Source organism: Panicum hallii, chromosome 3 (genome assembly GCF_002211085.1).
Source record: "Panicum hallii strain FIL2 chromosome 3, PHallii_v3.1, whole genome shotgun sequence".
Classification (NCBI taxonomy): Eukaryota; Viridiplantae; Streptophyta; class Magnoliopsida; order Poales; family Poaceae; genus Panicum; species Panicum hallii.
Window position 1 is genome coordinate 54259503 of NC_038044.1, and position 27455 is coordinate 54286957.

Consider the following 27455-nt stretch of genomic DNA (forward strand, 5'->3'; position numbering starts at 1 on the left):
GCCGAGCACCACGGCCCCCCCCCACGCGCAAGCGCATGCCCGAACCCCTCCCCGCGCGCTGGCCCCGCCCTGTGCCCGGCTGCCCGTACCCACGCGCGCGCGTGCGCGTGCACCGCGTGCCGCGCCGCCCGCCGTGCCGACCGCGCACGGCCGAGCCGTGGCGACGCGCCGCCCGCCGCTGCACCCCACCTCGCCCGCCGTGCCGCCCCTGTGCCCGCACACCGCCGCCCGCCCCCCCCCCCCCACGTGCACGGCTGTGCACGGCCGTGCCCCGCCGCAAGCCACGGGCGCCATTAATGGCCGCCCGTGGAGCCGCCCGCCGGCCACCGCCTCCCCGTGCCGCTCGGCCGCCTATAAGTAGGCCGGCCGCGGCCTCTCATCCCCCACAGGCCTCCACCGCCGCCCCTGCCTCTCCCCCGCGCTCCACCGCTGCCCCCGCCGAGCCGCACGGCCGCCGCCGCCTGCCCCACGCCGGCCCGCCGCCTCGCGCAACCCCCGCCCGAGGTGAGGCCGGGAATGGGCCCCCCTCCTCCCCCTCCCTCTTCCCCCACTCCCTGGCCGCGATTGAGCCCTAGGCCGCCGGATTTGGGGCCGGCCCGAGCTCCCCCTCCCTCCTCTGTTTCACGGGTGAGGGGAGGAAGAAGAAGGGGCAATTTTGCCCTTAGCCCCCCCCTTCCTTTCCATTTAGTTAGAGCCCCTCCCCCTTGTATGCATTGCAGAAAAGCCCCTGTTATTTTATTTCTTTCAAACTAAGTCCCCCACTATGTAATTTTATTTCCAAATAGGCCCCTCACACTTTTCACTGCCCCCTAACATTCTAGGATTTACAAATAAGCCCTTCCCTTTTAGGGAAACTTACGAATAAGCCCCGGTAACCCTGTTTAACCATAGACCTTCCTTTACCTCGTCATTTTATGTGCGAAACGACCTCCGATCGACCCGAAATTTTACCACGCCCTTTCTAGTATAGTTTAGTCATGCCATTAAGAAACCACCTAAAGATATCATCCCTAACTCCGTAACTAAATTATTTCCGATTCAAGCTCAACGATAAAAGCTTTTAGTTCCTTCGCTTGATCGTGTGTCTGTTTTGTTTGCGTCGTAGGACACGGAGTGAACGACGAGGCTCCCGACTGCGACCAAGCAACTGAGGACCAGTTCTGCGACCCCGAACCCGAAGGACAGTGTTTCGATCAGGACTTCCCGCAAGGATTTGACGATGGCAAGTTCAATTCCGCCCTTTGATGCATGTTTCTGCCCTAGTTTTATAAACACAACCCAGTGGCCTATTTTAAAAATTGCATGGTTTTGCGTGCTGGAAACCGGTAGGGATAGCCACCCTTGCTTGAAATACCCATACTTGGACCGCCTGATTATAAAGAAAATGCGTGTGTGTGGGAAAGGATAAAGTGTGGTTTTGAAAAGTGAGTCCGACGGGATGGATGGCATTTCTGTGTGAATTGCCGATGGTGTGCTCGTACCTATGTGGTTGAGCGTGGAAGGAGATGTCCGTCCTGTCACCCCTAAGGACCGAGTTGTTGTGACATCTCACCTAGCTTCCTGTCGTGCAAACCACTTGACCGTTGTATGGGCAACGGCTTGGCCTAACCCCACTAGTTAGTCTGATAGCCATCGGGAGAGCTGGGAGCAACGGGTGATCAAGGAGACGGGATAAGCTCTGTGTGACTTATGCCCCGGTAAAACCTCCGGTGTTAGGTCGAATGACCCCTTGATAGATCCCGTATGGTTAGTCAGGTCTAGCTAAGGTGGGTAAGGGCTTCGATGGGATCTGCACCGGCACCAAGGTGTTCGTGTTGTGGTACCCCGCCTGTGGGTAAAGTTGCACACCTCTGCAGAGTTGAAAATCTATTCGAATAGCCGTGCCCACGGTACTGGGCAGTTACGGTGTGGTCACATAACTAGTGTTTCTCTCTAGGAATGGTTGAGCTGGTGTGGTTATTTGGAAAGTACCCGGCGGTTGTGCCGTGCGCTACGGCGGACGGGGAGTCCGGTAGCGGTTTGAGACTTGGATCCGTGTGGATCGACATCGTGTGTTCTTAGACACTTGAAAACTTGTTTTGAGAAATGTTTTTAAAAAACGAACCCTTACATATAATTGTGTTTCCGCAAAAGAACCGTAACCATATCCTTGGATTATCCTGTGCATTTAATTCCGTTATACCCCCCCCCCCCCCCCGTGTGTGTGATTGGACTTGCTGAGTACGTTTGTACTCACCCCGTTCTTACTTTACAGTGGAGGATCCCGACTACATCCCCGAGAACGACGAGTAGGTTCCGTCCTGCACCCAGTCTTGCCTGTGGGTGAGGTCACCGTTGGAGCTCCGCATGGCGCAAGACTCTGATGATCCCCTGTTCGTAGTTAGTGTGGTAGTATGGGTCTTTGTTGTAATCCTCGCGATAGTGGCGCTTCACTGCCCATTACCGCGAAGAGTTGTACGGTGATGTACCATCTGATGTAATAAAAGTGTTATCAGCCTCCTGGGACTGATAAAGCAACACTTTTAAGTCTCCTCCGATGGGGGGACGCTTCAGGTGGTATCAGAGCCGTAGGCTGGCCGTAGGACGTAACCCTAGGAGCGAGACCCCTTTCTAGGCTCTAGAGCTTGTCCGGATTTAGAAACTTTCTGCACAAACACTCACCACTGGTCTTTGCCTTGTTCCAGATGGCTGGCAATGGATGGGTTAGCGGAATCTGCCACGCAGAGCCCGGTCTCCCCAAGTTACTATTGCTCAGCCTGGAACGCGTCGGGGTTATGGAACCACCGGAGTATGCCTACCGTGAGTACATCGCCGGAGGCACCCTTCGGTGCGACGTAATGGTTTTTGTGGAGAAAAGCACCCGCTATCCTGATGTGGACCCTTGGTTCATCTCCACCACTGGTTTCCGCTTCCCCGACACCTATCGAAAGGCCGCTCGTAAAGCCCTGCGACGACTGCGTGTGCTCTACAGGCACCACCTTCAGCGGACTCCTATGGGATTTTTCCCACCCGTTGAGGGAAGAGGGCGCACTTGGATTGCTCGAATGAGGGGACTTGGACGAGAAGAAGAAGACCTGGAATACACGGTTTCTCACCTGTCCATCTACCTCACTGGCTTGGACGCACTCTACCGCGAGCAAGCGGCACAACTGAAGCAGCTAATCCATGGGGTTGAAAAGTTAACCCAGGAGCTGGAGGAACAACGGACAAGAGCCGCAAGCGCCGAGTATTCCTTAGCCGCCCTCCAAGCCCAGATGCAAGAATACGAGAACCGCAACGGGATAGGTGGATGGATCGAAGAAGAAGAAGAAGAACCCATGGAGACCCATTGGGACAAGGGTACTCAGACCGAAAACGAGATGGATCAGTTCCTTCCAATAAAGAAGCGCTCTATCAGGACCGAGGAAGAATCCCCATAATAGGATTAGCACCCCTAGCAAAAACCCTACCCGAATGACCACGTATCCATAAAAACTGTACCACCCTTGTTGTAATAATAAATATCATCTACTCCCTTTTGCACTTGTACCAGGTTGTTTACCCTGTTTCTGTTTCAGATGGCTGAGGAAGGATGGACCCAGGGCGATTGCCAAGCTGCACCTGGATTCCCCAGCCTCTTAATCAACACCCTGGAGGACCTTGGCGTTACGGAACGCCCAAGGTACTACAGCCGAGAGTACGAGCACCATGGTACCCTCCGCTGCAGGGTGATCCTGGTCATCGCCAGGAGCAACCGCTACACCGACATCCAGCCTTGGCGAGCGACCGCCACAGGATTTAGACACCAAGATACCTACCCCCTGGCCATCAGAAAAGCACTTCGTTATTTGTGCCGGATTTTTGAAGAACACCTCGCCCCCACGCCAGCGAAGTTCTTCCCGCCGGCCATCAGGACCCCAGTCTGGGAAGCACGCATAAGAAACCTGGAACGACGTCGCCACGAAGAAGGACCCCTGTACCAAGTGACCACTTACCTAGCCGCCCTGGACCAACTTTTTGATGAGCAAGCCAATCTTCTAAGGGAGCAGACCCATCGAGCCGAGCAAGCAGAACTCGCGGTGAGGATACAGCAGATCCGAGCCGCCCATGCCGAGGCGAGAGCCGCAGCCGTGGTCAGTAGCGAAGCGGTCGCCCAAGAGAGCCTCAGGCAAGCCCGAGACCGGCGTATGCAAGATTGGACCCAAAGCGGAACACCAGTCCCGGCGATAGGGGAGGACCATGTTTTACTCGGGACACCCATCATTGGATGGGGGACACTCTTCAGAAACACACAAGCCCCACCCGAGAACCCTGAAAGTTCCGCTGCTGCCGCCGAAGAAGATGCTGCAGCGCAACCCTCGACCAGTGGAAACCCAGAGGACGGCAAGCAAGGATCACTCACGCTCCCCGCCCCAGAAGAAGGCACGCCCCGCAAGTAGAAGGACCGTCGCTACCCTAGTGATGTATCCCTAGCCGCTTTCGTTAAAACGTGCCTAATCCTGGACAAGTAGTACGAGGCCTAGCCTTACCCCAAGTTGTACCCCCTTGCAGTAATAAAATGGTTCGTGCTTGTTGTTTGTGATGTTGTGTGCTGGTTTGTCGTGTGCTGGTTATTTATATGAATACAGGCAGAAGGTAGATTCTGCCCTATATACGAATTAAACAACTTAAACATCACATAATCGTAACCCTAATTTACCCAATCAACAGGTGACCCCCCGGAATGTTGCGAGGGCCTCGCGTGGCCGGAACCCCGTAGCCACTAGTGTCGGAGCACATCCCGTTGAACAAGATCTTCCCCAAGGAGAACAAGAAGTAAGCCAGAACCGAGGGGGAAGTCAGGAAGGAGAACAACTACCACCACCCCCACCCCTCGGAGACCTGGCGCAGATCATCCATAACCAGACCCTCATACTGGAGACTCTGGCGAATGCCCTCATTAACCGGCAGCCACGAGGGCAGAATATGAACGACAAGCTGACGGCCTTTCTAAGGACCAAGCCGCCTACCTTCGCCGGATCCTGCAACCCGTTGGATGCTGACGACTGGTTGCGAGTAATTCAGAGGAAGCTCGAACCATTCGAATGCCAGGACCGGGATAAAGTCCTTCTGGCAGCTCACCAGCTCACCGGAACAGCATTATCCTGGTGGGAAAACTATTGTGCTGCAGCCGAAGATGCCTCTACCATCACCTGGGGAGAATTTGTAAGGGAGTTCCGCCGCTACCACATCCCTTCGGCCACTATGAAGCGCAAGGCAGATGAATTCCGCGCGCTACAACAAGGGAGTATGACGGTGGAAGAATACACCCACCGGTTCATAGAATTGGCCCGATATGCGCCGGAAGAGGTGAACGACGACGATAAAAAGCAAGACATGTTCAAGAAGGGGTTAAGCCCAGAGCTCCGGACCTTGCTTACTCCCCAGATCTATCCGGACTTCAACACCCTGATGAACAAGGCCATCCTCACAGAAAGGGCCAAGGCTGAAGAAAGAAAAGACAATAAACGCAAATTCTTGGAAAGTAAGGTTCGCCAACAGGACCGCTTCCAAAAGCCGAGAAACTCCAACTACACTGCACCAAGATCCTAGGCCCCAATGCAGTATAGAACCCAGTCCCAAGTGACTGGATCACGAGCTTCTGAAGCACAGCCCAAGAGTCAGAATACCATGAGGGCCCCGCAGAGCAACACAAGTCTGGCCGCCTCCGACAACAACAATGTTAGGGCCTGCTTCAACTGCCGTGAGACGGGGCACTTCATCGCCAATTGCCCCTACGCCAAGAATAAGCCGGCCACGTCAGCCTTCTCCAACACAGTGAATGGACCCAGACCAGCCCTGACCGGTGCTAACCGAGTGCCCGTCCGCAACAACGACGGCAGCCAGCAGGTGAGGCAGCGATCCTTTGGACGAGCCCGCGTCAACCACATCGACGCGCAGGAGGCTCAAGAAGCTCAGGGCGTAGTGCTCGGTGAGTATCTAGTCAACTCAGCTCTGGCGACAGTATTGTTTGATTCTGGAGCATCACACTCGTTTATATCCTCGAGCTATGTGGAGAAACACAAAATACCTACAGTACTACTAAAGACACCCCTATTAACCCGGACGCCTGGAGGCGACATCAATTGTCAATTAGGTTGCCCACGGGTAAAGATCAATTTAAGTGGGGTAGACTTTCTAGCAGATTTGGTAGTACTTAAACCTGGGGGGATAGACGTGATCCTTGGGATGGATTGGTTAAGCCGACACAATGGTCTCATAGGCTGCACTGATAAAGTGGTACACCTAACCAACCACGAAGGAGTACAAGTGATCTGCCGTACCCGGGATAGTAAATATGACCCAATGGTATTTAGTATGGAAGCCAAGCCCTTAGAAGGAGTTCCGGTAGTAAACGAATACCCAGATGTATTCCCTGAAGAGCTTCCCGGTATGCCGCCGGACAGGGATATAGAATTCGTCATAGACCTTATTCCCGGAACCTCTCCGATAGCCAAGAGACCCTATAGGATGGCGGCCTCTGAATTGACAGAATTAAAGAAGCAACTAGAAGAACTGCAGAGGATTGGCTTCATCAGACCAAGCTCGTCGCCATGGGGAGCCCCAGTACTGTTTGTCAAGAAGAAAGACGGGAGCATGAGGTTGTGCGTGGACTACCGAGCACTGAATGAGGTTACCATTAAGAACAAGTACCCTCTTCCCAGGATTGATGACCTGTTCGATCAGCTAAAGGGAGCCAAGTACTTTTCCAAGATCGATTTAAGGTCAGGGTACTTCCAGCTCAAGATTAGAGAAAGTGACATCCCCAAAACAGCTTTTGTCACCCGCTACGGGCAGTTTGAGTTCACTGTAATGTCCTTCGGACTAACCAATGCCCCTGCCTATTTTATGAACCTCATGAACAAAGTATTTATGGACGAGCTGGATAAGTTTGTCGTAGTTTTTATCGACGACATACTTATCTACTCTAAGAGTATTCAGGAACATGAGCAACATCTGCGGGTAGTATTGGAAAAGCTGAGGGCACATAGGTTATATGCCAAGTTCAGCAAGTGCGAATTCTGGCTGGAGAGAGTAGCTTTCCTTGGTCACATCCTGACCGCGGAAGGCGTAGCAGTGGACCCAGAGAAGGTCGAAGCCGTTTCCAATTGGCAGCAGCCAACTAACGTTAGGGAAATCAGGAGCTTCCTTGGATTAGCTGGGTACTATCGGAGATTTATTAAGGGATTCTCCAAAATAGCCCGACCCATGACGAAACTTCTTAAGAAAGAAAGGAAGTTCGCCTGGACAGAAAGTTGTGAAAGAAGTTTTCAAGAGTTGAAACAAAGGCTGACAACCGCCCCAGTGCTGACCTTACCGGACATCCATCGGGATTTTGTCATTTATTGTGATGCATCCCGACAAGGAGTAGGGTGTGTGCTGATGCAAGATGGGAAAGTCGTTGCATATGCTTCCCGTCAACTCCGGACCCACGAGCAGAACTATCCGACCCATGACTTGGAATTAGCAGCCGTAGTGCATGCCCTCAAGATTTGGAGGCATTACTTGATCGGGAATAAGTGTGAGGTTTACACCGATCACAAGAGTCTGAAGTACATCTTTACCCAGCCGGATCTAAATTTAAGGCAGAGAAGATGGTTGGAGTTGGTCAAGGACTATAATTTGGAAATTCAGTATCACCCCGGAAAGGCGAATGTGGTAGCCGACGCCTTAAGCCGAAAATCCTATGGACCCAAGGATGACAACCTGCGCGAGGAAATGGCACGATTAAATGTGCACATTGTCCCTCGAGGTTCCAGCCATGTGTTAAGCGTCCAATCAACCCTAGAGGATAGAATTAGAGAAGCTCAAAGCTTGGATCAGGAGTTAGTAAAGATCTGCAAGCAAACTGGAGAAAACAAAGCGCCAGGTTTCAGAGTGGACGATAAAGGAACTTTATGGTACGAGGATAGAATTTGTGTACCCCAGAACGGAGATTTCCGGCAATTGATCATGGACGAAGCCCATAACTCGGCCTACTCTATCCACCCAGGATCCACCAAGATGTATATGGACATAAAGCAAAAATATTGGTGGAATGGAATGAAAGCGGATATTGCACGATTTGTGGCTCATTGTGATACTTGCCAAAGGATCAAGGCCGAGCATCAGAAACCGGCGGGATTATTACAACCCTTGCCTATTCCGGTGTGGAAGTGGGATGAGATAGGAATGGACTTTGTAGTGGGACTACCCCGAACACAGAAGGGACACGATTCCATATGGGTAATTGTGGATCGACTCACTAAATCGGCACATTTCATACCCGTAAGGACCACTTATGGCGGAGAAAAGCTGGCAAAACTTTACGTGGAAAATATAGTGAAGTTACATGGAGTGCCCAGCAGAATCGTCTCGGATAGAGGGACCCAATTTACATCTAGGTTTTGGAAAAGCCTACATAAAGCCATGGGCACTAAGTTAGATTTTAGCTCCGCATACCACCCACAGACGGATGGTCAAACCGAGAGGGTGAATCAGATCATGGAAGATATGCTGAGAGCATGTGTCCTGACCTATGGAAATGATTGGGAACAGAGTCTGCCCTATGCAGAATTCTCGTACAACAATAGTTACCAAGCCAGCCTGGGCATGTCGCCATTCGAAGCTCTCTACGGAAGAAAGTGCAAAACGCCCCTGATGTGGTCGGAAGTTGGAGAACGTGCACTAGTGGGGCCCGCACTTATAAAAGAGGCAGAGGAAAAAGTAGCGGAAATCCGCGAGAAATTGAAAGCAGCTCAGTCCCGACAGAAGAGCTACGCAGACAAGAGAAGGCGAGAAATAAGTTTCGATCCAGGGGATTTCGCCTATCTCAAAGTCTCACCCATTCGGGGAACGCGAAGGTTTCAAGTACAAGGAAAGTTAGCCCCTCGGTACATTGGACCGTATCGGGTTCTAAAGAGAGTCGGGGCAGTAGCATACCGACTGGAGTTACCAGAAGAAATGTCGGATATACATCCAGTGTTTCACGTCTCACAATTAAGAAGATGCTTGAGAATACCCGAAGGTGAACACGTGCCAGCGGAGACAATAGACCTGCAGCCGGATCTGCGATACCAGGAAGTACCGGTCAAGATTCTGGACACCGTCACCAGGAGGACAAGAAACTCCGAAGTACGGATCTGCAAAGTTCAATGGAGCAGACATGGAGTAGAAGAAGCAACCTGGGAACGCGAGGAGGCTCTAAAGAAGGAATTTCCCCATCTATTTAGAAGTCAGCCGAATCTCGAGGACGAGATTCATTTAAGTGGGGTAGGTTTGTGACGCCCTAAAAATTTACCAAGTCAAATCACGCGTTAGAAGGTTTCGATTAAAAACCACTCGTCGTTAAACCCTAGCCCTAACCCCTGACCGTATCGCTGTTCCATTCCGCGCCGCCCGGAGGTCTGCCGTCCGCGCGCGGTCACCGCCGCGAATAGCGCCGGCGCAAGTCACTTCCCGCGCAAAGCGCGGATTCCGCGCGCGCGTGGCCGACCGGCCGCGGTCGCCGCCGCGACCGGCGCCGACACGCGCCTCCTCTCTTTTCTTTTTCTCTCTCCTTTTCTTTTTCCTCCCTCTCCCATTTCTTTTCTTTCTCTTTTCCTTTTCCTTCTTTTCCTTTCTTCTTTCTTTTCCTCTTCTTCCTTCTCTCTTTCCTGGCTTTCCCTGCCCCGAGGTCGCACGCCTCCTCCCCCCCTGGCCGAGCACCACGGCCCCCCCCCACGCGCAAGCGCATGCCCGAACCCCCTCCCCGCGCGCTGGCCCCGCCCTGTGCCCGGCTGCCCGTACCCACGCGCGCGCGTGCGCGTGCACCGCGTGCCGCGCCGCCCGCCGTGCCGACCGCGCACGGCCGAGCCGTGGCGACGCGCCGCCCGCCGCTGCACCCCACCTCGCCCGCCGTGCCGCCCCTGTGCCCGCACACCGCCGCCCGCCCCCCCCCCCCCCCACGTGCACGGCTGTGCACGGCCGTGCCCCGCCGCAAGCCACGGGCGCCATTAATGGCCGCCCGTGGAGCCGCCCGCCGGCCACCGCCTCCCCGTGCCGCTCGGCCGCCTATAAGTAGGCCGGCCGCGGCCTCTCATCCCCCACAGGCCTCCACCGCCGCCCCTGCCTCTCCCCCGCGCTCCACCGCTGCCCCCGCCGAGCCGCACGGCCGCCGCCGCCTGCCCCACGCCGGCCCGCCGCCTCGCGCAACCCCCGCCCGAGGTGAGGCCGGGAATGGGCCCCCCTCCTCCCCCTCTCCCTCTTCCCCCACTCCCTGGCCGCGATTGAGCCCTAGGCCGCCGGATTTGGGGCCGGCCCGAGCTCCCCCTCCCTCCTCTGTTTCACGGGTGAGGGGAGGAAGAAGAAGGGGCAATTTTGCCCTTAGCCCCCCCCCCTTCCTTTCCATTTAGTTAAGAGCCCCTCCCCCTTGTATGCATTGCAGAAAAGCCCCTGTTATTTTATTTCTTTCAAACTAAGTCCCCCCACTATGTAATTTTATTTCCAAATAGGCCCCTCACACTTTTCACTGCCCCCTAACATTTCTAGGATTTACAAATAAGCCCTTCCCTTTTTAGGGAAACTTACGAATAAGCCCCGGTAACCCTGTTTAACCCATAGACCTTCCTTTACCTCGTCATTTTATGTGCGAAACGACCTCCGATCGACCCGAAATTTTACCACGCCCTTTCTAGTATAGTTTTAGTCATGCCATTAAGAAACCACCTAAAGATATCATCCCTAACTCCGTAACTAAATTATTTCCGATTCAAGCTCAACGATAAAAGCTTTTAGTTCCTTCGCTTGATCGTGTGTCTGTTTTGTTTGCGTCGTAGGACACGGAGTGAACGACGAGGCTCCCGACTGCGACCAAGCAACTGAGGACCAGTTCTGCGACCCCGAACCCGAAGGACAGTGTTTCGATCAGGACTTCCCGCAAGGATTTGACGATGGCAAGTTCAATTCCGCCCTTTGATGCATGTTTCTGCCCTAGTTTTATAAACACAACCCAGTGGCCTATTTTATAAAATTGCATGGTTTTGCGTGCTGGAAACCGGTAGGATAGCCACCCTTGCTTGAAATACCCATACTTGGACCGCCTGAATTATAAAGAAAATGCGTGTGTGTGGGAAAGGATAAAGTGTGGTTTTGAAAAGTGAGTCCGACGGGATGGATGGCATTTCTGTGTGAATTGCCGATGGTGTGCTCGTACCTGTGTGGTTGAGCGTGGAAGGGAGATGTCCGTCCTGTCACCCCTAAGGACCGAGTTGTTGTGACATCTCACCTAGCTTCCTGTCGTGCAAACCACTTGACCGTTGTATGGGCAACGGCTTGGCCTAACCCCACTAGTTAGTCTGATAGCCATCGGGAGAGCTGGGAGCAACGGGTGATCAAGGAGACGGGATAAGCTCTGTGTGACTTATGCCCCGGTAAAACCTCGGTGTTAGGTCGAATGACCCCTTGATAGATCCCGTGATGGTTAGTCAGGTCTAGCTAAGGTGGGTAAGGGCTTCGATGGGATCTGCACCGGCACCAAGGTGTTCGTGTTGTGGTACCCCGCCTGTGGGTAAAGTTGCACACCTCTGCAGAGTTGAAAATCTATTCGAATAGCCGTGCCCACGGTACTGGGCAAGTTACGGTGTGGTCACATAACTAGTGTTTCTCTCTAGGAATGGTTGAGCTGGTGTGAGTTATTTGGAAAGTACCCGGCGGTTGTGCCGTGCGCTACGGCGGACGGGGAGTCCAGTAGCGGTTTGAGACTTGGATCCGTGTGGATCGACATCGTGTGTTCTTAGACACTTGAAAACTTGTTTTGAGAAATGTTTTTAAAAAACGAACCCTTACATATAATTGTGTTTCCGCAAAAGAACCGTAACCATATCCTTGGATTATCCTGTGCATTTAATTCCGTTATACCCCCCCCGTGTGTGTGATTGGACTTGCTGAGTACGTTTGTACTCACCCCGTTCTTACTTTACAGTGGAGGATCCCGACTACATCCCCGAGAACGACGAGTAGGGTTCCGTCCTGCACCCAGTCTTGCCTGTGGGTGAGGTCACCGTTGGAGCTCCGCATGGCGCAAGACTCTGATGATCCCCTGTTCGTAGTTAGTGTGGTAGTATGGGTCTTTGTTGTAATCCTCGCGATAGTGGCGCTTCACTGCCCATTACCGCGAAGAGTTGTACGGTGATGTACCATCTGATGTAATAAAAGTGTTATCAGCCTCCTGGGACTGATAAAGCAACACTTTTAAGTCTCCTCCGATGGGGGGGACGCTTCATTTTATGGCGTTTCGGACTATTTGGTTACTGCACGAAACTCGATGCAAAACTGGCCGAACTGGCACCATTAACGCTCAAGTTTTCTAAACGAACTTGCGTTGGAACTTTTCGCAACGAACGCACCCGATCCACTCCATTTGACCCAAAACTCATGTTTTAACACGTTTCGGACCATTTCGTTACTGCACGAAAGTCGATGCAAAACTGGCCGAACAGTTGCCATTAACGCCCAAGTTCGCAAAATGAAGTTGCGTCGGAATTTTTCACAACGAGCGCACCCGATCCACTCCATTGGACCCAAAAGTCATGTTTTCGGGTGTTTCTGACCGTTTCGTTACTGCATGGAAGTTGATGCAAAACTGGCCGAACACGTGCCATTAACGCACGCGTTCGCTAAACGAAGTTGCGTCAAAATTTTTCGCAACGAATGCACCCAATCCACTGCATTGGACCCAAAACTCATGATTTCGGATGTTTTTGACCATTTCGTTACTGCACGAAAGTCGATGCAAAACTGGCTGAACTGGTGCCATTGATGCATGAGTTCGCTAAATGAACTTGCGTTGGATTTTTTCACAACGAGCGCACCCGGTCCATTCCATTGGACCCAAAACTCATGTTTTCGGATGTTTGTGACCGTTTAGTTACTACACGAAAGTCGACGCAAGACTGGCCGAATCGGTGCCATTAACGCACATGTTCGTTAAACGAATTTGCATTGAAATTTTTCGCAACGAATGCACCTGATGCACACGATTGGACCCAAAACTCATGTTTTGGGGCGTTTCGGACCGTTCCGTTACTACACGAAACTCGATGCAAAACTGCCCGAACTGGCACCATTAACGCCCAAGTTCGCTAAACGAAGTTGCGTTGGAAGTTTTTGGGGCATTTTGGACCGTGTTGTTACTTTTCAAAAGTCGATGCAAAACTGGCCGAACTAGCGCCATTAACGCCCAAATTTGCTAAACGAAGTTGCGTCGGAATTTTTCACAACGAGCGCACTCGATCCACTCCATTGGACCCAAAACTCCTGTTTTGGGGCGTTTCGGACCATTTCGTTGCTGCACGAAAGTTGATGCAAATTGGCCGAACTGGGGCCATTAACGCAAAAGTTCGCTAAACGATGTTACGTCGGAAAATTTCGCAACGAACGCACCTGATCCACTCCGTTGGACCCAAAAGTCATGTTTTGGGGCGTTTCGGACCGTTTTGTTACTGCATGGAAGTCGATGCAAAATTGGCCGAACTGGTGCCATTAACGCACACGTTCTTTAAACGAAGTTGCGTCAAAAGTTTTCGCAACGAACGCACCCAATCCACTCCATTGGACCCAAAACTCATGATTTTGGATGTTTTTGACCATTTCATTACTGCACGAAAGTTGATGCAAAACTAGCTGAACTGGGGCCATTAACGCATGAGTTCGCTAAATGAACTTGCATTGGATTTTTTCACAACGAGCGCACCCGATTCATTCCATTGTGATATGTACCCGTTAGGATTTGTTCCTGATCTTTCGATGAGAGGCGTGGAATAACTCGATTGATAGAGGAGACGACGTTCACGGCCTGACTACAGCCTTCCAAGGATGCTGCGCCTTAGCAACCGATACACCACCTCCTTTGGTTGCCGCGATCTTGTGGAGCGCGACACCCGGCCACTAGGGCACTCGTCCTGCAAGTAATCGAAGAACCAACAAGAACAAGTAGAACAAGTACTGAAATTATGAGATGTAATTGAAGGTCTCAAACCGAATCTCAATTATGGTGGGGTTCCGAAAACAAGTGGACGGGCGGTTGGATCAGCACGCGCGTCTATAAGGAAGTAGCAAAAGCTAAACTTGCATCTAACAAAACGCGAGTGTTCTTGACTGTGGATAAAGGTTATAAAGAAGTGGAAGAATGACCACAAGGGTGCTGGGGTCGTGTTCCAAACCTAGGATGCATCCGTCTTGGACTCAACTTGATACACAGCCCGTTGGGCCAAATTAGGGTGACGCAGCACCGTGGCTAAAAAGGGCTATGTAGTAAATTTAGGATTGCGTTTGACTCCGAATGGATATTGAGGTTATTCCAAATCTGTTGGAAAGTAGATTTGATAAGCTTTCCAGGAAGTACTTGACTGACCAAAACGGAGTCCGGATGAAGTCGTGGCGGCCGTCACAAGTCGTGTCTATCCTGCAGTCCGAATCCAGCCTGCGCGTTGCCTCTTCCCTTTTGATCCAATCGATTGTTCCTGAGTAAAACAAGAATGCACGTGTCTCCATTCTCTAAATATGATGAACCTGAGCTTAAGAGTGAACTTACTTGATGGGTAAGCCGACGAGCACGAGCGCAAGTAATAGGACCAAGAGGTGTTGTTGAAGTAGATACTGGTGTAGGTGTGGGTGTATCGTTAGTGGCGATGTCCTCATCATCCTCCCTTTCTTGCATTTGAGTCGTCCTCGACTCAAGCTCATCGTCCTCTCCCAAATATGTGGGACTAACCCCAAAATCCACAGGCAGGCTTAGCTTATATGCATTATCATTAATTCGTTCTAGCACTTTAAACGGTCCATCAGCCCGAGGCATCAATTTAGATTTTCTCAAAGCAGGAAATCTATCCTTTCTCAAGTGCAACCAAACCAATTCATCAGGTTCAAAAATCAATTGCTTGCTACCTTTATCACCAGCAAGCTTATACTTAGAATTCATGCGCTCTATGTTTTCTTTAGTTTTTTCATACAGTTTTAACATCAGTTCAGAACGTTGCTTAGCATCAAAGTTTAATTTCAAAAGGGCATATCTTCGTAGTAGAATGCATGGAACGATTATAAGCAAACTCAACATGAGGCAACCATTCTTCCCACAACTTAATATTCTTCTTTAAAACAGCCCTTAACATGGTAGACAAGGTTTGATTAACAACTTCAGTGTGACCATCAGTTTGGGGATGACAAGTGGTAGAAAATAGAAGCTTAGTTCCCAATAGTGCCCATAAAGTTCTCCAAAAGTGGTTAAGAAATTTGGCATCACGATCAGAAACAATTGTGTTTGGCACACCATGCAAACGAACAATTTCTCGAAAGAACAAATCAGCAACATGTGTAGCATCATCAGTTTTATGATATGGAATAAAGTGTGCCATCTTGGAAAATCTATCCACAACCACAAAAACGCTATCACGTCCCTTCCTAGTTCTAGGCAATCATAACACGAAATCCATAGAAATATCCTCCCAAGGAGCACTAGGAACTGGTAAAGGCATATACAAACCATGCGGATTTAAACGTGACTTAGCTTTTTGACATGTAGTGCAGCGTGCAACAAATCGCTCCACATCTCTTCTCATTTTTTGCCAAAAGAAATGACCAGCAAGTACATCCTCTGTCTTCTTTGCTCCAAAATGCCCTATCAAGCCACCGCCATGCGCTTCCTGTAAAAACAACAAACGAACGGAGCTAGCTGGAATGCATAGCTTGTTAGCTCGAAACACAAACGCATCATTATTGATGAATTTGTTCCATGCTTTTCCATCCTTACAATGCAGCAAAACAACCTTAAAATCAGCATCATTCACATATTGTGTTTTAATTGTGTCCAAACCATAAATCTTGCAATCAAGTTGTGTCAATAAAGTATATCGCCTAGACAAAGCATCAGCAATGACGTTCTCTTTCCCTTTCTTGTGTTTGATGACATAAGGAAAAGATTCAATAAATTCAACCCACTTAGCATGTCTATGGTTCAGTTTTCCTTGACTACGAATATGTTTCAAAGATTCATGATAAGAATGGATAACAAACTCTTTGGGCCACAAATAATGCTGCCATGTTTCTAATGTGCGCACAAGAGCATACAATTCCTTGTCATAAGTAGAATAATTCAGAATAGATCCGCTCAATTTCTCACTAAAATATGCAAGAGGTTTACCATCTTGTAACAAAACACCACCCAAACCAATTCCACTAGCATCACATTCAAGCTCAAAGGTCTTATAAAATCAGGAAGTTGGAGGAGAGGTGCATGTGTCAACTTATCTTTCAACATGTTGAACGCATTCTCTTGTGTGGTGCCCCAAGAAAAGGGCACCCCCTTTTTCGTAAGCGCATTCAACGGTGCTGCAATGGTGCTGAAATCTTTCACGAAGCGTCGATAGAACCCAGCAAGTCCTAGAAAACTCCGGACATGTGTGATGGTCTTTGGTACAGGCCATCCCTGAATAGCTTCCACCTTAGCTTGATCAACTTCAATTCCCTGTGGAGTGATAACATAGCCAAGAAAAGATACTCGATCTGTGCAAAAGACACACTTCTCAAGGTTACCAAATAAACGTGCATCACGTAAAGCAGTAAAAACAGCACGTAGATGATCATGATGTGCCTCCATGGATTTGCTGTAAATCAATATATCATCAAAGTAGACCACAACAAATTTGCTAATGAAAGCACGCAGAACCTCGTTCATTAATCGCATGAAGGTGCTAGGTGCATTAGTTAACCCAAAAGGCATGACTAACCACTCATATAACCCGAACTTAGTTTTGAAAATAGTTTTCCATTCATCTCCCAATTTCATGCGAATCTGGTGGTACCCACTACGCAAATCAACTTTGGTAAACACAACAGCACCAATCAATTCATCAAGCATATCATCCAAACGTGGAATAGGATGTCGATATCGAATTGTGATATTGTTAATAGCTCTACAATCGACACACATACGCCACGTTCCATCTTTCTTGGGGACTAAAATAACCGGAACAGCACAAGGACTAAGCGACTCATGTACATAACCTTTGTCGAGTAGTTCTTGCACTTGTCGCTGAATCTCTTTCGTTTCTTCCGGATTGGTCCTGTACGGCGCACGGTTGGGCAGCGATGCACCTGGAATCAGATCAATTTGGTGCTCAATCCCTCGTATTGGTGGCAGCCCCGCTGGTATTTCACTAGGAAACACATCAGAATACTCCTGCAAAATGTTAGCGACAGCAGGGGGTAAAGAGTGCTGCATATCATGAATGGAAATCAAAGCATCTTTGCACACCAAAGCATAGGCAACAGAAGTGGTAGCAATCAAGTCATTAATATCAGATTTAGTAGCAAGCAAGCAAGTCCCTTTCAAGCGTATCTCATCTTGCTTATTAGCAACCGACTTGACAATTTTATTGGTCTCACTTTTAGCTTTGGCAGCTCTAGCAGTATCATCACGCACAATAGCTTCAGGAGACATAGGAAGCAACACAATTTTCTTATTATGGTGCAAGAGCGAAAACTGATTTGATCTACCATAATGCACACAATCCGTATCAAATTGTCAAGGCCTACCGAGCAGAATATGGCAAGCTTGCATAGGCACAACATCGCACTCAACAACATCATGATATGCTCCGATTGCAAAATTAATGCGCGCCAGTCTCGTTACCTTAGCCTTACCACTGTTGTTTAGCCATTGAATGTGATACGGGTGTGGGTGTGGTTTGGTGCTGAGTGCAAGCTTCTCCACCAGTTCGCTGCTAGCCAAATTGTTGCAGCTACCTCCATCAATAATCATACGACAAGAACGCTCTTTAATGACACACTTAGTTTGGAGCAGAGTGTGTCGCTGATTTTGCTCCGCCTTCTCCATTTGTGCACTAAGCACACGCTGCACAATGAGACTCTCGTAGTGTTCGGCTGCCCCTGCATCAATATGTTCGTCTGGTGGTCCCTTATTACCTCCATGGTCAGCAGCAAACAAAGCAAGTGTATCATCATCAAAATCACTAGCAGAGGAATACGCATCATCATCTTTGACCACCAAAACGTGCTTGGTAGGACAGTCACGCTGCACGTGCCCAAAGCCCTTGCACCGATGACACTGGACATCCCTTATTCTACCCGTGGATGCAACCGAGGAAGCACTAGCGGCTGGCTTCTGGACAGTCCTGGTTGCTGAAGTGGTGGGAGGAGCACGTGGCTTGTCGCTGGATGGAGAAGATGCTGCTGTACGACTCGGTGAAGGAGCTGGTACAGGTGCACGTCCGCCCATAGAAGTAGTCGTGCGTGGCTGCCATGATGTAGATTTACCTGAGCTTAAGAGTGAGCTTACTTGATGGGTAAGCCGACGAGCACGAGCGCGAGTAATAGGATCAAGAGATGTTGTTGAAGTAGATACTGGTGTAGGTGTGGGTGTATCATTAGTGGCGATGTCCTCATCACATTGGACCCAAAACTCATGTTTTCGGATGTTTGTGACCGTTTCGTTACTACAAGAAAGTCGACGCAAGACTGGCGAACAGGTGCCATTAACCCACAAGTTCGCTAAACAAAGTTGCGTCAAAATTTTTTGCAACGACCGCACCTGATCCACTCCATTGGAACTAAAACTCAAGTTTTGTGGCGTTTCAGACCATTTGGTTACTGGATGAAACTCGATGCAAAACTTGCCGAACTGGCACCATTAACGCACAAGTTCGCTAAACGATGTTGTGTTGGAACTTTTCACAACGAACGCACCCGTTCCACTCCATTTGACCCAAAACTCATGTTTTGACACGTTTCGGACCATTTCGTTACTGCACAAAAGTCGATGCAAAACTGGCCGAACTGGCACCATTCACGCACAAGTTCGCTAAACGAAGTTGCTTTGGAATTTTTCACAACGAGCGCACCCGATCCACTCCATTGGACCCAAAACTCATGTTTTCAGATGTTTCGAACCGTTTCGTTACTGCATGAAAGTCGATGCAAAACTTGCCGAACAGTTGCCATTAACGCATAAGTTCGCTAAACGAACTTGCGTTGGAATTTTTCACAACTAGCGCACCCGATCCACTCCATTGGACCCCAAACTCATATTTGGGATGTTTTTCGCAAAGAACGCACCAGATCCACTCCATTTGAACCAAAACACATATTTTGGGGCATTTCGGACCATTTCGTTACCGCATGAAAGTCAATGCAAAACTGGCCGAACTGGTGCCATTAATGCATAGGTTCGCTAAACGAACTTGCGTTGGAATTTTTCACAATGAGCGCATCCGATCCACTCCATTGGACCCAAAACTCATGCTTTTGGATGTTTGTGACCGTTTCGTAACTACAAGAAAGTCGACGCAAGACTGGCCGAACAGGTGCCATTAACGCACAAGTTTGCTAAACAAAGTTGCGTCGAAATTTTTCGCAACGAACGCACCTGATCCACTCCATTGGAACTAAAACTCAAGTTTTGTGGCGCTTCGGACCATTTGGTTACTGCACGAAACTCGATGCAAAACTGGCCGAACTAGCACCATTAATGCACAAATTTGCTAAACGAAGTTGCGTTGGAACTTTTCTTAACGAACGCACCCGATCCACTCCATTTGACCCAAAACTCATGTTTTGATGCGTTTCGGATCATTTCGTTATTGCATGAAAGTCGATGCAAAACTGGCCCAACAGTTGCCATTAACACCCAAGTTCGCTAAATGAAATTGCGTCGGAATTTTTCACAATGAGCGCACCCGATCAACTCCGTTGGACCCAAAAGTCATGTTTTGGGGTGTTTTGGACCGTTTCGTTACTGCATGAAAGTCGATGCAAAACTGGCCGAACAAGTGCCAGTAATGCGCACGTTCGCTAAACGAAGTTGCGTCAAAATTTTTCGCAATGAACGCACCCAATCCACTCCATTCGACCCAAAACTCATGTTTTAGGATGTTTCGGACCGATTCGTTACTGCATGAAAGTCGATGCAAAACTGTCCGAACAGTTGCCATTAACACACATGTTAGCTAAATGAAGTTGCGTCAAAATTTTTCGCAACGAACGCACCCAATCCACTCCATTGGACCCAAAACTCATGTTTTCGGATGCTTTTGATCATTTCATTACTGCAAGAAAGTTGATGCAAAACTAGCCGAACTGGCGCCATTAACGCATGAGTTCGCTAAACGAACTTGTGTTGGATTTTTTCACAACGAGTGCACCCAATCCACTCCATTAGAACTAAAACTCAAGTTTTGTGGCGTTTCGGACCATTTGGTTACTGCATGAAACTCGATGCAAAACTGGCCGAACTGGCACCATTAACGCCCAAGTTCGCTAAATGAAATTGCGTCGGAATTTTTCACAACGAGCGCACCCGATCCACTCCGTTGGACCCAAAAGTCATGTTTTGGGGTGTTTTGGACCGTTTTATTACTGTATGAAAGTCGATGGAAAACTGGCCGAACAGGTGCCAGTAACGCGCACGTTCGCTAAACGAAGTTGCGTCAAATTTTTTCACAATGAACGCACCCAATCCACTCCATTGGACCCAAAACTCATGTTTTGGGATGTTTCGGACCGATTCGTTAGTGCATGAAAGTCGATGCAAAACTGGCCGAATAGTTGCCATTAACGCACATGTTCACTAAACGAACTTACGTTAAAATTTTTCGCAACGAACGCACCTGATCCACACGATTAGACCCAAAACTCATGTTTTGAGGCGTTTCAGACCGTTCAGTTACTGCACGAAAGTCGATGCAAAACTGGCCGAACTAGCACCATTAACGCCCAAGTTCGCTAAACGAAATTGCGCTGGAAGTTTTTGGGGCTTTTCGGACCGTATCGTTACTTTTCGAAATTCGATGCAAAACTGGCCGAACTAGCACCATTATCGCCCAAGTTCGCTAAACGAAGTTGCGTCAGAATTTTTCACAACGAGCGCACCCGATCCACTCCATTGGACCCAAAACTCATATTTTGGAGCGTTTCGGACCGTTTCGTTGCTGCACGAAAATCGATGCAAACTAGCAGAACTAGTGCCATTAACGCAAAAGTTCGCTAAGCGATGTTACGTCGGAAAATATTGCAACGAACGCACCTGATCCACTCCGTTGGACCCAGAAGTCTTGTTTTGGGACATTTTGACCGTTTCGTTACTGCATGAAAGTCGATGCAAAACTGGCCGAACAGGTGCCATTAACGCACACGTTCGCTAAACGAAGTTGCGTCTAAATTTTTCGCAACGAACGCACCCAATCCACTCCATTGGACCCAAAACTCATGTTTTCGGATGTTTTTGACCATTTTGTTACTGCACGAAAGTCGATGCAAAACTGGCCGAACTGGCGCCATTAACGCATGAGTTCGCTAAACGAACTTGCGTTGGAATTTTTCACAACGAGGGCACCCGATCCACTCCATTGGACCCAAAACTCATGTTTTCAGATGTTTGTGACCATTTCGTTACTACACGAAAGTCGACGCAAGACTGGCCAAACAGGTGCCATTAACGCACAAGTTTGCTAAACAAAGTTGTGTCGAAATTTTTTTGCATCGAACGCACCTGATCCACTCCATTGGAACTAAAACTCAAGTGTTGTGGCATTTCGGACCATTTGGTTACTGCACGAAACTCGATGCAAAACTGGCCGAACTGGCACCATTAACGCACAAGTTCGATAAACGAACTTGCGTTGGAACCTTTTGCAACGAACGCACCCGATCCACTCCATTTGACCCAAAACTCATGTTTTGGGGCGTTTTGGACCATTTTGTTACTGCACAAAACTCGATGTAGAACTAGCCGAACTGGCATCATTAACGCACAGGTTCGCTAAGCGAAGTTGCGTCGGATCTTTTCACAATGGATATGCCACCCGATACAGACTCATAGATGGGCCTCAGACTAAACAACCCATTCGACGCGTCGGGGGTACTCGACCACCGGGAGCACCCAATCCACTCCATTGGATGCAAAACTCATGTTTTGGGATGTTTTTGACCATTTCGTTACTAAACGGAAGTCGACGCAAAACTAGCCGAACAAGTGCTACTAACGCACAACTTCGCTGCACGAAGTTGCATCGGTATTTTCCGTAACAAACGCATCTGATGCACTCCATTGGACCCAGAACTCAAGTTTTGGGGCATTCCGGACCGATTTGTTACTGCATGAAAGTTGATGTAAAACTGGCCGAACTGGCGCCATTAACACGCAAGTTCGCTAAACGAAGTTGCGTTGGACCTTTTCGCAACCAACACACCCGATCCACTCCATTGGACCCAAAACTCATGTTTTGGGATGTTTTTGACCAATTCGTTACTGCACGAAAGTCGACGCAAAACTGGCCGAATAGGTGCAATTAACGCACAAGTTCGCAAAACGAAGTTGCCTCGAAATTTTTCGAAACGAACGCACCTGATCCACTCCATTGGAATCAAAACACATGTTTTGGGGTGTTTTGGACCATTTCGTTACTGCACGAAAGTCGATGCAGAACTAGCCGAACTGGTGCCATTAACACATAAGTTCGCTAAACGAACTTGCGTTGGAATTTTTCACAACGAGCGCACCCAATCCACTCCATTGGACCCAAAACTCATGTTTTCGGATGTTTGTGACCGTTTCGTTACTGCACGAAAGTCAACGCAAGACTGGCCGAACAGGTGCCATTAACGCACAAGTTCGCTAAACAAAGTTGCGTCGAAATTTTTCGCAACGAACGCACGTGATCCACTCCATTGGAACTAAAACTCAAGTTTTGTGGCGTTTCAAACCATTTCGTTACTGCACAAAACTCGATGCAAAACTGGCCGAACTGGCACCATTAACGCATAACTTCGCTAAACGAAGTTGCGTTGGAACTTTTTGCAACGAACGCACCCGATCCACTCCATTGGACCCAAAACTCATGTTTTGACGCGTTTCGGACTATTTCGTTACTGCACGAAAGTTGATGCAAAACTGGCCGAACTGGCGCCATAAACGCATAAGTTCGCTAAACGAAGTTGCGTTGGAACTTTTTGCAACGAACGCACCCGATCCACTCCATTGGACCCAAAACTCATATTTTGACGCGTTTCGGACAATTTCGTTACTCCACGAAAGTCGATGCAAAATAGGCCGAACTGGCGCCATTAACGCATAACATCGCTAAACGAAGTTGCGTTGGAACTTTTCGCAACGAGCGCACCCGATCCACTCCATTCGACCCAAAACTCATGTTTTGGGATATTTCGGATTGTTTCATTACTGCACGAAAGTCGATGCAAAATTGGCCGAACAGTTGCCATTAACGCACAAGTTCGCTAAATGAAGTTGCGTTGAATTTTTTCGCAACGAACGCACCTGATCCACTCGATTGGACCCAAAACTCATGTTTTGTGGCGTTTTGGATCGTTTCGTTACTGCACGAAACTCGATGCAAAACTGGCCGAGCTAGCACCATTAACGCCCAAGTTCGCTAAACAAAGTTGCGTAGAAAGTTTTGGCAACGCACGCACGCGATCCACTCCATTGGACCAAAAACTCACGTTTTGGGGCATTTCGGACCGTTTGATTACTTTCGGTAGTCGATGCAAAACTGGCCGAACTAGCGCCATTAACGCCCAAGTTCGCAAAACGAAGTTGCGTCGGAATTTTTCACAACGAGCGCACCCGATCCACTCCATTGGACCCAAAACTCATATTTTGGGCGTTTCGGATCGTTTCGTTACTGCACGAAAGTCGATGCAAACTGGCTGAACTGGTGCCATTAACGCAAATGTTCGCTAAACGATGTTACGTTGGAAAATGTTGCATCGAACGCACCTGATCCATTTCGTTGGACCCAAATGTCATGTTTTGGGGCGTTTCGGACCGTTTCGTTACTGCATGAAAGTCGATGCAGAACTGGCCGAACAGGTGCCATTAACGCACACGTTCGCTAAATGAAGTTGCGTCAAAATTTTTCGCAACGAACGCACTCGATCCACTCCATTGGACCCAAAACTCATGTTTTGGGATGTTTTTGACCATTTCGTTACTGCACAAAAGTCGATGGAAAACTGGCCGAACTGGCGCCATTAAGTCGCAAGTTCGCTCAATGAAGTTGCCTCGGAATTTTTCACAACGAGCGCACCCGATCCACTCCATTGGACCCGAAACAAATGTTTTGGGATGTTTCTGACCGTTTTGTTACTGCACGAAAGTCGATGTAAAACTGGCCGAACTGGCGCCATTAACATATAAGTTCGCTAAACGAAGTTGCATTGGAATTTTTCACAACGAGCGCACGCGATCCACTCCATTGGACCTAAAACTCATATTTTGGTATGTTTTTGACCATTTCGTTACTGCACGAAAGTTGATGAAATACTAGCCGAACAGGTGCCCTTATCGCACAAGTTCGCTACACGAAGTTGCGTCAGTATTTTCCGCAACAAACGAATCTGATGCACTCCATTGGACCCAAAACTCAAGTTTTGGGGCTTTGCGGACCGTTTCGTTACTGCACGAAAGTCGATGTAAAACTGCCCGAACTGGCGCCATTAACGAGCAAGTTCGCTAAACGAAGTTGCGTAGGACCTTTTCGCAACGAACGCACCCGATCCACTCCATTGGACCAAAAACTCATGTTTTGACACGTTTCGGACTATTTCGTTACTGCACGAAAGTTGATGCAAAACTGGCTGAACTGGCGCCATAAACGCATAAGTTCGCTAAATGAAGTTGCGTTGGAATTTTTCACGACGAGCGCACCCGATCCACTCCATCGGACCCAAAACTTATGTTTTGGGAAGTTTCGGACCGTTTCTTTACTACACGAAAGTCGATGCAAAACTGGCCGAACTGTTGCTATTAACGCACAAGTTCGCTAAACGAAGTTGCCTTGAAATTTTTCAAAACAAACGCACGTGATCCACTCTATTGGATCCAAAACTGATGTTTTGGGGTGTTCCGGACCATTTCGTTACTGCACAAAAGTCGATGCAAATGTGGCCGAACAGGTGCCATTATCGCACACGTTCGCTAAACAAAGTTGCGTCAAAATTTTTCGCAAAGAACGCACCCGATCCACTCCGTTGGACCTAAAACTCATGTTTTGGGGCGTTTCGGACCGTTTCGTTACTTCACGAAACTCGATACGAAACTGGTCGAATTGACACCATTAACACACAAGTTCGCTAAACGAAGTTGTGTTGGTTGTTTTGACAACGAACGCACCTGATCCACTCGATTGGACCGAAAACTCATGTTTTGGCGCGTTTCGTACCGAACTGGCACCATTAACGCGCAAGTTCGCTAAATGAAGTTGCGTCGGAATTTTTCACAATGAGCGCACCCGATGCACTCTACTAGACCCAAAACTCATGTTTTGGGATATTTCGGACCGTTTCGTTACTACACGAAAGTCGATGCAAAACTGGCCGAACTAGCGCTATTAACGCCCAAGTTCGCCAAATGAAGTTGCGTTGGCATTTTTCGCAATAAACGCATGTGATGCACTCCACTAGACCCAAAACTCATGTTTTGGGGCGTTCCGGACTGTTTCGTTGCTGCATAAAAGTCGATGTAAAACTGGCCGAACTGGCACCATTAACAAGAAAGTTTGCTAAATGTAGTTGCGTCGGAATTTTTTACAACGAGCGCACCCGATCCACTCCATTGGACCCAAAACTCATATTTTGGGGTGTTTCGAACCGTTTTGTTACTGCACAAAACTCGATGTAAAACTGGCCGAACTGGCATCATTAACGCATAGGTTCACTAAACGAAGTTGCGTTGGATCTTTTCGCAACGAACACACCCGATCCGCTCCATTGGACCCAAAACTCATGTTTTGGCGCGTTCTGAACTATTTCGTTACTGCACGAAAGTCGATGTAAAACTGGCCAAACTGGTACCATTAACGCGCAAGTTCGCTAAATGAAGTTGCGTCAGAATTTTTCACAACGAGCGCTCCCGATCCACTCCATTGGACCCAAAACTCATGTTATGGGGCGTTTCGGACCGTTTTGTTACTACATAAAACTCAATGCAAAACTGGCCCAACTCGCACCATTAACGCACAGGTTCGCTAAACGAAGTTGTGTTGGATCTTTTCGCAACGAACGCACCCAATCCACTCCATTGGACCCAAAACTCATGCTTTGGCGTGTTTCGGACCGTTTCATTACTGCACGAAAGTCGATGCAAAACTGGCCGAACTGGCGCCATTAACGCATAAGTTCGCTAAACGAACTTGCATTGGAATTTTTAACAACAAGCGCACCCGAGCCACTCCATTGGACCCAAAACTCATATTTTGGGATGTTTTTGACCATTTCGTTACTGCATGAAAGTCGATGCAAAACTAGCCGAACTGGCGCTATTAACGTCCAAGTCCAAATTCATTAAACGAAGTTGCTTTGGTATTTTTCGCAAAGAACGCACCTGATCCACTCCATTGGAACCAAAACTCATGTTTTGGGAAGTTTCGAACCGTTTTATTACTGCACGAAGCTCGATGCAAAACAGACCGAACTAGCACCATTAACACACAAGTTCACTAAACAAAGTTGCGTTTGAACTTTTCCCAACGAACAAACTCGATCCACTCCATTGGACCGAAAACTCATGTTTTGGGATTTTTTTGACCGTTTCGTTACTGCACGAAAGTCGACGCAAAACTTGCCGAAGAGGTGCCTGATCCACTCCATTGGAACAAAAACACATATTTTGGGGCATTTCGGACCATTTTGTTACTACACGAAAAATCAATCCAAAACTGGCCGAACTGGGGCTATTAACGCCCAAGTTTGCTCAACGAAGTTGCTTTGGCGTTTTTTCACAATGAACGCACTTGATCCACTGCATTGGACACAAAACTCATGTTTTGGGGTGTTCCAGACCATTTCGTTACTGCACGAAAGTCAATGTAAAACTGGCCGAACTGGCGCCATTAACGCGCAAGTTCGCTAAATGAAGTTGCGTTGGAATTTTTTACAACGAGCACACCCGATCCACTCCATTGGACCCAAAACTCATGTTTTGGGGCGTTTCGAAATGTTTTGTTACTGCACAAAACTCGTTGTAAAACTGGCCGAACCGGCTCCATTAACGCAAAGATTCGCTAAACGAAGTTTCGTTGGATCTTTTTGCAATGAACGCACCCGATCCACTCCATTGGATCCAAAGCACTTGTTTTGGGATTTTTTGACCATTTTGTTACAGCACGAAAGTCCACGCAAAACTTGCCGAACAGGTGCCATTAACACACGAGTTCGCTAAACGAAATTGCGTAAATTTTTTTCGCAACGAACGCACCTGATCCACTCCATTGGAACCAAAACACATGTTTTGGGGCATTTCGGACCATTTCGTTACTGCACGAAAGTCGATGCAAAATTGGCCGAACTGGCGCTATTAATGGCCAAGTTTGCGAAACGAAGTTACTTTTGCATTTTTCACAACGAACGCACCTGATCCACTCCATTGGAACCAAAACTAATGTTTTGGG